At 42.6% G+C, this 12,920-nt stretch overlaps 2 pseudogenes; both read left to right on the top strand.

Moving 5' to 3' along the window:
* The first annotated feature begins 2,719 nt into the window (after nt 1-2,719).
* LOC119899925 lies at nt 2,720-4,110 on the top strand (annotated as a pseudogene).
* Nucleotides 4,111-5,607: 1,497 nt separating this feature from the next.
* On the top strand, nt 5,608-11,221 carry LOC119899684 (annotated as a pseudogene).
* Nucleotides 11,222-12,920: the final 1,699 nt, after the last annotated feature.

The raw sequence follows: 12,920 nt of genomic DNA, 5'->3' as shown, positions 1-12,920 counted from the left end.
AATCACTCGGAAGTGCGGTTGTTTACGGAATCAGGAGGAATGCAATAGCTCAACTGGAAACAAGTAACGTTAGGTTACAGCAAAGCAATTGAATTCATTTTACTACCAAATCCACCTTGCAGTAAAGCTAAATTATAACCAGATTACATATGGTAATTGCTTGTTTCCGACAATTACTTATCTCATAGTGGTGGGAATCTGTCACGTTAACCCTGAAAAAAACTAGCGCAGCAAAATAGCTAGCTAATGTTGACATTACAAGCGACTCTTCAGTTTGTTAAACACTAGGTTTGGTGTGATGGAAGTAACCAAACGGTAAATATGGACCAACAAATACATATCTACAACATGTTTAAGTTTACCTCCACTGAGTTAAACCGAGTTTAGAAACTGGCACGTCCAGTTTAAAGAAACCGACGTTAGCTTTGCCCGACAAATGCCTCTCCGCTACAGTCTTTGAAGTGCCAGCCGCAAGTTGCCTTCTCTTCAGTTTGCTGAAAATAAAATACTGCCCTTAGTTAGCACACACTGTTGGTATAATGGCCGAGACCATAGTAACGTTTCAGTCCCAACTCTGGTGTAATGGAAACGGTCTTCAAAGCTGCAATGTACGAGATCACCCGGCTGGTGGAGGACAGCTTTTTGGAAGAGGTGACACGGTGCAGGGACCAGGTCGAGTCGCTGAAGAGGCGACTGAAGTGGTCGGAGAGTCGACGTAAAGAAAAAGACGGTGACAGGAGGGGGAGATGTATTGACTGCGGAAGAGTCGTTGGGTCCGGTGAGGAAGGACCCAGAGTGACAGGTGAGTCTGCCTGCTGTCTAATGTTGTATCAATAGCGTTATATAGGTGAATATATGTACACTTGCTTTTTTTTATGAATTATACAACCAAATTTAATTGATTACCTAACTTGGGGGAAAACCATTGTAGGAAATTAATTCACATTAGATGAAGTCAACAGTGGTCCTCTGCAAAAGCTTTAAAGCAGTCAATATTTATAAATTTAACAATGAATCAAATTAGTACATGTAATGTGAAGGTGTTGCTTGTACTGACAAACTCTCAGATATTTACCACCCAACTCTTCAGGTCTCCTTAGCTCTACAGAGCATTTTACTCGTTCAGTGTCACTGTTTTGTTCACTCTATCCGCTCTCATTAACTTTCAGCAGCAGCAACTGTACATTACCTGCCCAGCACTAAAAGGCTGGCACACAAACACTGACATATTATCATCTTCAAAAGTGATTTGGACTTGTGTCTGTCCACCTGGTGAGTAGTTCAATGTTTCTCTCTTTTAGCTCTGTGTTGGTCTGTAGTAACTCCTAAGGGAAGTCTGTGAAGATTCTCAGTCATTCAGGTCATAGTTATCCAAAGAAGGTTAAAGTCATGGCACTGGACTTGGTTGAAGATACTAGAACACGTTTCGTTCCTCATCCAAAAGACTTCTTCAGTTCTGACTGACTGGTAGGGAAACTTCATCACTTCCCAGGAAACTCAACAAATTGGCCTCAGGTGAGGATGCCAATGGTGGTCGTTCAGTCTTGGCCTTGGGTAGTCCTAATGACCAAAACAGCCAGGAACACTAACGACCAGCGATATCGACGATCCTGGCAAACGATCCCACAGAGGTTAAATAGCTTAGTTTCCCTACCAGTCTGTCAGAACTGAAGAAGTCCTTTGGATGAGGGACGAAACGTCTTCTGGTATCTTCAACCAAGTCCAGTGGCCCTTGACTTTAACCTTCTTGGGACTCCTGAGGAAACGTCTGTCTCTTGAGCTGCTAAATGCTCCCCTAAGTGCACCAGTTAGTCACCGCTGTTTGGTGCTGGGCAGGTAGTGTACAGTGGGTTTTTTTTAGCTTTTCGTTGACTTCAGCTGCCTGTTGTGGCTGAAAATGATCTGTGAACCTTTGTAGAGCTGAGGGGAGCTGCAGATAATTCTGTGTGGGTTCACCACTACACGCGGCCCTTTCACATAACCCATAGTCATGTCTGTTGTTATTATTAAAATATTGATTACTTAGATGGAGTATGACCCACCTCAGCCTTTCTAAATCTTTCAAATGCAAATGGAAATACTAGCACATGCTCCAGTTTTTCCCTATCTTCTGTACAGAGAAAGTCTTAAACAAGAGTGTGTGCTACAAGAAGAGATAGCTCCCTGTGCACTGATGGAGAGACACCTAGGCATGAAGCAGAGGAGACCCACAGTGCCATGAAGGCACCACAGGTAGATGACAGTTGATTACACTATTTGAGCTTCAATATATTACGTTTAAATGTTTAAAACGTGAGTACAGTCAATGGCAATTTCATTGGACTTGTAAGTAGAGTGTCGAGTAAACTTAGTAATATTTTTTCAGTAGTCTCTATTTTGTGTAAATTCTCAGTGCTTTTGCATTAAAGGAGACCTGCCTGTTGAACTAATGCTAATCTTATTGTTTCTCTTGAGGTGAGTAGAGCTAAACTTCCAGTATCAATGGTGTCTTTCTACATGTCTGCCAGTCTCCAGGTGTTCAGGGTGAAAAGCTGGATAGACTGCTCAAGGAGGAAGCTTTTCGGATCACGGAAACTAATGAGTCCCAAGAGAGATGGGGAGTCAATGTGAGGGTCAGTGTCTTCATATATGCAGATTCAGACAAATTTTTAAAGGGGGTTTTAAGCATATAATAATGTCAGTTACATATACAGTATACATCATTTCTACGTTTTCAAAAATGATAAACCAGATGATTCACATTCTCAACAGTGGCTTCAAAGTAATTGTTCTCACGGTCCATTTGCTAAACGTGTCATTGTAGTTCCTGTAACCATATTTCTCCTCTCATTGGTCAGAAACGGAGGCATCAGGTGCCGGGGCCCAGTAAACGTTACGGTGACCAGAAGATCCCAAAGTGTCACGTGAACTGGGAAGCTGGCTTTGACCAGAGGCCACAATCAGGCCATGGTGGTCACTCAGGTGACCCATCTGAACCCCCTTTCCAGAGCAGGTATGGTATGGAAGACTTGGGTGGCTTTGACAAGACTGGCTATGGAGACGGCAGTATGATAGACATGGGTAACTTGGATGGTTTACAAGGATCACCATCCCACCTGGGTGAGGATCTGAGTTACATGGGACACTATGAGGGGGACGTGGAAGCACCGGAAGAAACCGAGCATCAAACTTACCAAGCAGGCGTCGCACGGAATAGAAGCGGTGCACTTGGTTCACCTGAAGGCTCTCCCTCAAGGACTAACATCGACGTAAGTGGTGAGTTCAGCTGTTTATTGATCAATGAAGAAGGGTATCTACAGGACCAGAGTGTCTTGTACCCCGAACAAATGTCTGGTGAATTAAGCGGCAGGTTGAGCCTCCGGACCCAGGGCATTCGCACTGACCCATCTTTAGACAGCACAGGCGATATGTATGGACCCTCACATGCATACAGTGATACCTTAAACCTGGGAGAGCGGTTGCAGCATCCGGCAGGAGGGGAGGAGGGAGGAGACACACCTGTAACCAGTGCTCCATATCCTTCCCTGATTCCGCCTCACTAAAGGTCCACAAGCAGACACACAAAGGCACGGGTCAAGTGCCACAATACTCCTGCAACCAGTGCGGAAAGACTTTCACTCAAGCCTGTAACCTCAAAGTCCACCAGAGGATTCACTCTGGGCAAGGGCTTCACCTCTGCAGCCACTGTGGTAAAAGTTTCCCGTCGTTCTCTGACCTGAAGTCCCACAAGTGTGGACAAACAGGTGACAAACCTTACTGCTGCACTGTATGCGGGAACAAGTTCAGCCGTCTCTGGAATCTGAAGTTGCACCGGAGAATTCACACACAGGAAAAACCTCACCAGTGCACAATGTGTGATAAGAGCTTCACACGGGCAGACATACTGAAGGTTCACCAGCGGACCCACACAGGGGAACGCCCATACTGCTGCGCTGTCTGTGGCCTCAGCTTCAAACGCCTGGATCATCTGAAATCGCATCAACGCAAACACATGACAGATCTATAAAACTAGGGACATTTTGGGAGAGCGAATAAGAGAATTTAAGCTTGTTTGATGTACTAAGAGATTTAAAAATGAATGCTTTTATATAAGAACCATGGCTGTTTTTTTTTTAAAAAAAACACAAAGCCCTGTTTTTATTTCTTCTTTTCAATTCCAAGTCCTTGGGTTTTAATTAAATGTTTTTGTTGGTATGAAAAAGAAACATACCCATTTTTGTGTTTGATAAAATACATCTTGTTTGTTGCCCATTTGTTGCTGCATATTTTATTACTGAAAAATTGACTTATAAAAGAGGCTGAGTGACATTATCCTTGTACTTACATTACCGATTCAAAATAAAACTACAAATGATGTCTGTAGATGTTTTCTATAAATGAAATAATTGAGGCATTTGCATTTTTAAAGGATTACTTTCATTTGTCCAATTCTTTTCTAATTACAGTCTACAATTGACTATAAAGTGAATCCCATGTGGCAAAAGGAAAAACGGGTAAAATTCCTTTACTACAGAACACCCCTAAATAAGTCATACAAGTACATCAACCATTGCCCCGATGTATTATAATGCATTAATCTCAAATGTATATAAGTCAATCAGGCATTTTCATTTGTTTGCCAAAGAGGAAGTAGGGAAAATCAAAGTGGAGCATGAGCTTAAAATTAGAGGCCAACCCAGTGCTGAGCCCTGTTGTTACATATGAGTGCGACAGTAAAGACACATCCGGGTAGCATGATCAAGAGTTTGGAAAATAACAAGGGAAATATTTGTAGGGCTCTGAAAAAAATGATTACTCTAGTTGACATTCCAGTGGTTTCTCGTGTTCATTAGAGCTGATCAGAAACCTACTAGCAGGTGGTTTAGAGGACATGATGCAGTTTGGATAGAAGTCAGAGGTGTCACAGAGGCATCTTCATATCTTATCAGGCCTCATCTCAGAAAAAGGACTGATCAGAAGTCACCTTCTTGTTGCTAGAGAGGAAGAGAGGCAGGTCAAGAGAATAAAAGGGAAATATCTGTGGTTGGAAACATTTTGGAATTTAGAGAGGTAAAATACTGATTAATTAATAAAGTAGTCAAAGATGTTTAAGAACATCCATCAAAGCAACTTATGTATGTTGCCTAACAGGAAAGGGCTTTTTGGACCTCCATAGGACCAGCTAGAGTCTCTGTGGTGTCTGCATGTTCTTCCCACGGTTGTACAAGGTTTGTCTGGGTGTTCCAGATTTCTGATGAAAATGTTTCTGTCGACCAGTGGCCATTGTCTCTTACAAACTACTAAATGTAATAATTGGAGAGTTGAATGCACATGATAATTTTCATCAAGGGGATACAAAGTTAACATATCTAAGAATATGTGGTAACATAATATCAGTAGGCTAGTATCAAAAACTGGAACTCAATCATAGGCATGATCTATTTTAAAATGGGTATAATCTCACTGTTTGCCGTCTTTCAATGAAGCAGTGAAGGAGAGAGAGATCGTGTCGATTCATCCCTGGTGTAAACAACAGCACTTACTGCTTGGCGCAGCCTATGGGTTTCCCTTTATTAAAACGCGTTTTGTTATTCACACACACTCACAGGTAAGGCCACCGTACTGCGCTGCGAATGATGTCACGAGCAAAAACAACCACCACCAGCGATTGTTACAAAGCTAGCTCGGTGAAATGGTGAGTTCACGTGAATTTGCTCTGCCGAACAGTTGTTTCTCGTGGACTACATAAACCCAGGTGTAAACAGATCAACGCGCTTGGCTCGACTATGGTTTATATGAAGTGTAAGTTAGTCGTGTACGATTTGTTGACAGTTTGACGCCGTCAACGTTAGTTAGCATGCGAATGCTACCGTCAAGCTAAAGAGTCACATTAGCTGGCTAGCTGACAGTCGTGTCAGTAAATAGCTCGTTGGGCATCACCAGTCCAACCTTTTAACGTGTATTATTGAAGGAATATCTGTGTATTGTCCATCAGCTGGAGCACCTACAACAACAAGTGGACGCATAGTTGAAAAGGGACTGCTCTGCGATAATGGTGCTCAACCCAAACAACCTGTGGTAGCATTTACCAAGAAATACTTATGTGGAGTTCTTATCCTTCACTTTTCTTTAATTAGTCATCAAACACACGGAATTCCGTTGTCAGACACGAGACCCTGGCAGTGTATCATGTCGGACCTGGACACCCTCGTTGTGACTTTCCAGACCCAGCTCTCGATGTGATGGAGACTGTGGTAAAGACGGCCATGTATGAGGTCACCAGGTTGGTGGAGGACGGCTTACTGGAGGAGAAGCGCAGGAGCCAGGAGGTGGAGTCCCTGAGGATGCAGCTGCAGTGGGCTGAGAGAAAGTTATGTGACCAAGCGGAGAAAGAAAGAGGGAAAACTGGCAAGTGTGTTGACTGTGCAAAGGATGATGTGGAACTGTCCAGTGACGCTGCAGAAGAAAGGCCCAAAGAACAGCAGGATGGTAAGGACAAACTTATTATTATTTGGGTATAAACGCACTGTTTGATGATTATATGTACTTCAGTACTTCTTTTTTTTCAGTCATTTTAAGAGGCTGTGGTGTGAAGAAAGAGGATGCCTCTGTGGAAAGGTGGACAAGAAGCCTAAGACAGGAAGTCCTACCAGAGTTACCACAGGCAACAGACAGTCCTAGAGCCACTCACAGCCCTGAGAGGAAAACACAGGTGGGTCACAAGACTAGAGCAGAATTGCTGTCAACAATGCTACATCAACGTTGTTGTACATCAGGTGTTATGCATATCTGCTCTGACGGGAACATTCTTCAGAGCATCCAACCAACAAATCAAAATGAAACCATAGTCAGAATTATCTGATGTATTTACTGTGCTGTTCAGACAATGGAAGAAGAAGAAGATGTGTTGCCAGCAGTGGATGTGAAGGAAGAAGAAATGAATAACCCATCTTGTTCTTCTGTGCATTTGGGAGGGTGGAGTGGAACCCTTGATGGTGAGTATTGTGTCGCCCAGGTCCATTGTTTTCTTGGCATATGAAGTATGGACATTTATCTGTGTATTGTGAAGAAATATGAAACGTGAATTCAAAAGATATGATTTCCTTCACTTAGTATTTTCTTAATACAGTGACGCACCACTGTCCCACACACTTACCGTAACATTTTTGCTGTTTAAAAAGAGCTGACTGAGCCACATTTGACAGGAATTAATTTGCCACTGCGCTTGTATAGATAGAAAGGTTAATATCCTCTCCCGCTGGCAGCTTCTCAAATTTGTGTTGTTTATGTAAAATTTTGTCTTAATAAAGAGTACTTTTCAGTATTTCCCACAGAATGACTGTGGCAGTGGGTTATATTTCTATTTTTAGTATTTCTTATTTCACCATTTTAATTCTACTTCATTTTCTATTCCACACACACACCCCTACACCTCTGGTCTGTTACTGCAAACACACAGGCTTGCCCCACCTCTGTCTCTCCCTGTATGGTTCTGCTCTGCTGACTTTCTCTGTCAGCAGTATGTTTTATAAAGTTGCAGAGAAGACACAAACCCTGTCTTTTGGATTTTTCCACCGGCGAGTCTATTTTCACAGCAGCAGGTGCACCGCATGTGGAGGAGGCTTGTTGTTCATGAACTAGCCTATGAATATTAAAATGATCAAAACCAACGTGGTACTAAATGACATCTGCGCTGGTGTGTTCACTGCTGCTTTACCTGGTCTGTGCTCATAAAATATCTGAAGTAAAGTGTCCGTGTCATGTAATGTAATACCAGATAACATCTGTCTTTGTTTCTCTGCAAAATGCTACAATACGACAATGTCGCGAAATACAGTGGGTACGGAAAGTATTCAGACCCCTTTAAATTTTTCACTTTGTTTCATTGCAGCCATTTTCCAAAAATCAAGTTTTTCAAAGTTTTTTATTTTTCAGTAATGTACACTCAGCACCCATCTTGACAGAAAAAAACAGAAATGTAGAAATTTTTGCAAATTTATTAAAAAAGAAAAACTGAAATATCACATGGTCATAAGTATTCAGACCCTTTGCTCAGTATTTAGTAGAAGCACCCTTTTGATCTAATACAGCCATGAGTCGTTTTGGGAAAGATGCAACAAGTTTTTCACATCTGGATTTGGGTATCCTCTGCCATTCCTCCTTGCAGATCCTCTCCAGTTCTGTCAGGTTGGATGGTAAACGTTGGTGGACAGCCATTTTCAGGTCTCTCCAGAGATGCTCAATTGGGTTTAAGTCAGGGCTCTGGCTGGGCCATTCAAGAACAGCCACGGAGTTGTTGTGAAGCCACTCCTTCGTTATTTTAGCGGTGTGCTTAGGGTCATTGTCTTGTTGGAAGGTAAACCTTCGGCCCAGTCTGAGGTCCAGAGCACTCTGGAAAAGGTTTTCGTCCAGGATATCCCTGTACTTGGCCGCATTCATCTTTCCCTCGATTGCAACCAGTCGTCCTGTCCCTGCAGCTGAAAAACACCCCCACAGCATGATGCTGCCACCACCATGCTTCACTGTTGAGACTGTATTGGACAGGTGATGAGCAGTGCCTGGTTTTCTCCACACATACCGCTTAGAATTAAGGCCATAAAGTTCTATCTTGGTCTCATCAGACCAGAGGATCTTATTTATCACCATCTTGGAGTCCTTCAGGTGTTTTTTAGAAACTCCATGCGGGCTTTCATGTGTCTTGCACTGAGGAGAGGCTTCCGTCGGGCCACTCTGCCATAAAGCCCCGACTGGTGGATTGCTGCAGTGATGGTTGACTTACTACAACTTTCTCCCATCTCCCGACTGCATCTCTGGAGCTCAGCCACAGTGACCTTTGGGTTCTTCTTTACCTCTCCCACCAAGGCTCTTCTCCCCCGATAGCTCAGTTTGGCCGGACGGCCAGCTCTAGGAAGGGTTCTGGTCGTCCCAAACGTCTTCCATTTGAGGATTATGGAGGCCACTGTGCTCTTAGGAACCTTAAGTGCAGCAGAAAATTTTTTGTAACCTTGGCCAGATCTGTGCCTTGCCACAATTCTGTCTCTGAGCTCTTCAGGCAGTTCCTTTGACCTCATGATTCTCATTTGCTCTGACATGCACTGTGAGCTGTAAGGTCTTATATAGACAGGTGTGTGGCTTTCCTAATCAAGTCCAATCAGTATAATCAAACACAGCTGGACTCAAATGAAGGTGTAGAACCATCTCAAGGATGATCAGAAGAAATAGACAGCACCTGAGTTAAATATGAGTGTCACAGCAAAGGGTCTGAATACTTATGACCATGTGATATTTCAGTTTTTCTTTTTTAATAAATTTGCAAAAATTTCTACATTTCTGTTTTTTTCTGTCAAGATGGGGTGCTGAGTGTACATTACTGAGAAATAAATGAACTTTTTTGATTTTTGGAAAATGGCTGCAATGAAACAAAGAGTGAAAAATTTAAAGGGGTCTGAATACTTTCCGTACCCACTGTATACCTGGGTGGCCCTCACAAGTAAAGTCTATATGTGGGAAACACTGCTTTTTTTTGTAAATCTATGCCATGTCTTCTGTAATAAATAGAATGTGTTTACAAATCCTCTTACATAGGCAGACTATTTCTAAGTTATAAAATGATTTCAGTGGTTGGAATATTATGTTTTCAGGTTCTAGACCAAAATACTGAGCTGACACATGTAAGCTGTGGTAATAACCAAGTTGATTTTTGGTATCCATCTACTTGAAAAAGGCAGTTGAAGCAAAAATACAACCTCTGTTTCTATTCATTTATCAGGTGAAGCAGGACCTGAATCCCACAGGGCTACGGAGATGGCTGAGGAACAACCGAAACAAACTCAAGAGAACAGTGAGGAATTATTGAGAAGTGTCATCAAACAAGACCCACAGATCTCTTCTGCATATGTCTTTACCGAAGAGCAGGAGGAAACGCACATGGCCACAGATCCGTCTTTAGAAGTGGACAGTGTTTGGGCTGGCCTGACTGTCACAACAGCTGCAGTACTGCAGACTCACAAACATGCAACAGAAAAGGACTGTGATCCAGCCAAAGCTAGAGGTTCTTTAACGCAAACAGAACATCAGCTGAGCAACTCTTGCACAGAAGATGTTAATCTTCTGGTCATCCCAGGTGGAGATCTGATTTCACCCTCCTCATCCCTTGATGCAAGACTCCAAAACAGTGAGACGTTGGGTGTGACAGTCAAGCACGAGGTTACGGGTTCTGGTGGGTGTGTGGAAAGCAAGCATAAAGAGAAGAAAATGACAAAGTCTGGGCTGGCATCTTACTCAGGTTCAGGAAAACAGCACAGGCTGAGTTCAGACGTACTCAAGCAAAACCACATTTCCCATAAAGCCACTGTGCAGGAGGTCATGAAGCTGCATTCCAAAGTGGGTGCAGGGCTCAGACTGCAAGCTGCTATACAGCACCTCCACCGACCGATGAAAAAGCCCCCTCACACGCTCTCGAACAGCACCACAGCAGCACTGTCTATAGCTCACTCTCAGGTTGTCAGCTTAAATCCCCTCAACAGGGTTCCCTCCACATCTAAAGCCGCTCCTCCTCCTCCGCTCTCAGTCCAGCGAGCTCACCTGGGTGACAAACAAGCGGCGGCACACAACCGAACGGGCGCACCTTGGGTCAGCATCAAAACCCAACATCTGTCTACAGACTCTCACAACACCAACCCCTTACCTCATCCTGACTCTCACCCTCACGCTGGCCCCAGGCACCTCCTGCGCTGTGGCCAGTGTGGGAAGTGCTTTCCCCACCCCAGTAACCTGAAGGCCCACTTGCAGACGCACACAGGTGAGCGGCCTTTCTGCTGCTCCCTCTGTGGTCGCAGCTTCACCAAGCTGAGCAACCTCAAGGCCCACCGACGGGTCCACACCGGGGAAAGGCCGTACTGCTGCTTGGCTTGTGGCAAACGCTTCACCCAAAAATGTAACCTGAAACGCCACCAGAGGATCCATCTGGATGTATGATGATTGACAGCCAGTGAGAAAAAGACATTTGGTGTGTTTGCTTTGCAGTGTAATACAGTTGCAGTGGTGCATTGTATTCTTTTGTACTAGTCTCATGAAGTCATTGTCCCAAGTTCTTCTGCGCATTCCAGAAAAGTTCATCTAGTAACTTACAAAGGTGTTGTAGTGTTATTAAAGGACGAAAAGCACTGTGTTGTGAAGTGTATAATCCACAGAGATAGGTCAATTGTCACTTTTTGTCAATAAATAATTATTTATTCTGTGACTGCTCAAATTCTTCCATTATATTGCACCATGCCTGTGAGCACAAAAGCACTTACTGTATATTTGACCATGGATCAGCGTCTGTATTTACCAACCTGCTGAAAGGGACATTTTGGAAAAGTAAAAACTTTTACTCAAATTTAAATCTGTTGCCAAATGATTTATGATGGAGAGCTCCAGAGGTCTCTAAATTGGTTAAGATTAGATCCTAGATGGCTGCAGTACAGAAACATGTTCATCATTGGTCGGGAGTTAGGCGCTACACTTCAGAACAGTGTAATTTTAGCTTATTTGCATTTAATTGAAACATTGAAACTGTTCCATATTTCACATGTTAATTGCTTCTGGAGATATTGAGGATGAAAAAAGTCAAATGAGCTATTTTAATACGTTTAAATTGTACACTTTCTTTAAAAGGGATCAACAATAGGGCAGATCTCGGTTGACTGCTGGTCATTGGTTGGCTGTTTTTTGAGGATGCATACTGATTGATTTTACAGTGTAAAAGAAATGCATTTTACTTTATAGCAAATCACATGACTAAAACAAAAGCAAACATGATTGGAAATGATTGGCTACTCCTGCTCTGAGCATACGTGTGATTAATGTTAACATATTACTCTTACACTTAACTGTAAGTAGGAGTAACTTGATAAATGTGTCTTACACATAACATCAAGGACTTAAAAAATGTTTTTCCTCCAATTGAAGATCTGTGTGTTTTTGTTTACGTGAGTATGATCTCTTTCAAGTTTGCTGTACTAAAGTCCTGAAGACTGCACCTTTTGAGAACTGACAGCACTTAGATGATCATGAGTGATGACTGGATCCATGCTGATAAAAATAACCGTAGATTAAATTCAGCTATGTCACCAAAATAAAAAAGCTTCTCCAAAAATATCTCAGTCAAGTTTTACAGCATTACAGTAGTATCTTGATTGACCACTTGATGTCAGCCTTTACCCTAACTTTGTGCAAATATCGGACCACAGCAGAGATTTTCAAATGATATTAGTTATCTTGTCTGGCTGCTAATGTATTAATGCAATACATGAGTACTCTGAAAGAAAATCATTCCATTAGAGTAACAATTCATAGTTCATTATAGTTGATCTGTGTGCCCAAGCCTGTGTGTTTGTGCATGTGTGTGCTTTGCATTTCTCATGTTCAGGATTAAGCTTGATGTGTTGTATCTGTAGTTAGAGTCGGAGCAGCACTGTGTAGGTGGTACAACCAATAACATTTTAATCTTATTCTCATGGTGAGGTAAAAGCTAGCAGGGACTAAACTCTCTCTCTCTCCCTGTGTGTGTGTGTGAGAGAGAATGTGGATTAAAGCAGTGCTTCTGTTCTAGATGATATATTTCCTTTTTGATGTTTGAACCCAATAATAAGAGAAGTTATCTATGAGCAGCAATTGAGAAATACATACTTCGCTGAATCTGCAGTGAGCATAATAGATAGTGGTGGCTATGTGAGGGGACTGTGAAACCAGTCTGTTGGCTCTCGGTTAAATGTGTGGGAGTGCACAGCATATTAACATATTCCCCTTATGTTAGCCAATATACGCCTTTTGTCTGTGTGCATCAAACTATGCTAAAACATGAGCTACAGCGGTATTCAGCTCATTTTAGGAGTTTTTCCTCTAACTGGGCTGCTCGGAAGCATTTCTTCGGAAGATTATTTGTGTTTGATTACTTT

The sequence above is a fragment of the Micropterus salmoides genome, unplaced genomic scaffold, assembly GCF_014851395.1.
Source record: "Micropterus salmoides isolate LMB-PRFRI ecotype aquatic unplaced genomic scaffold, ASM1485139v1 Ms_hic_scaffold_12, whole genome shotgun sequence".
NCBI lineage: Eukaryota > Metazoa > Chordata > Actinopteri > Centrarchiformes > Centrarchidae > Micropterus > Micropterus salmoides.
The sequence above is the reverse complement of the archived record's forward strand: the minus strand, read 5'-3'. Positions and strand labels throughout refer to the sequence as shown.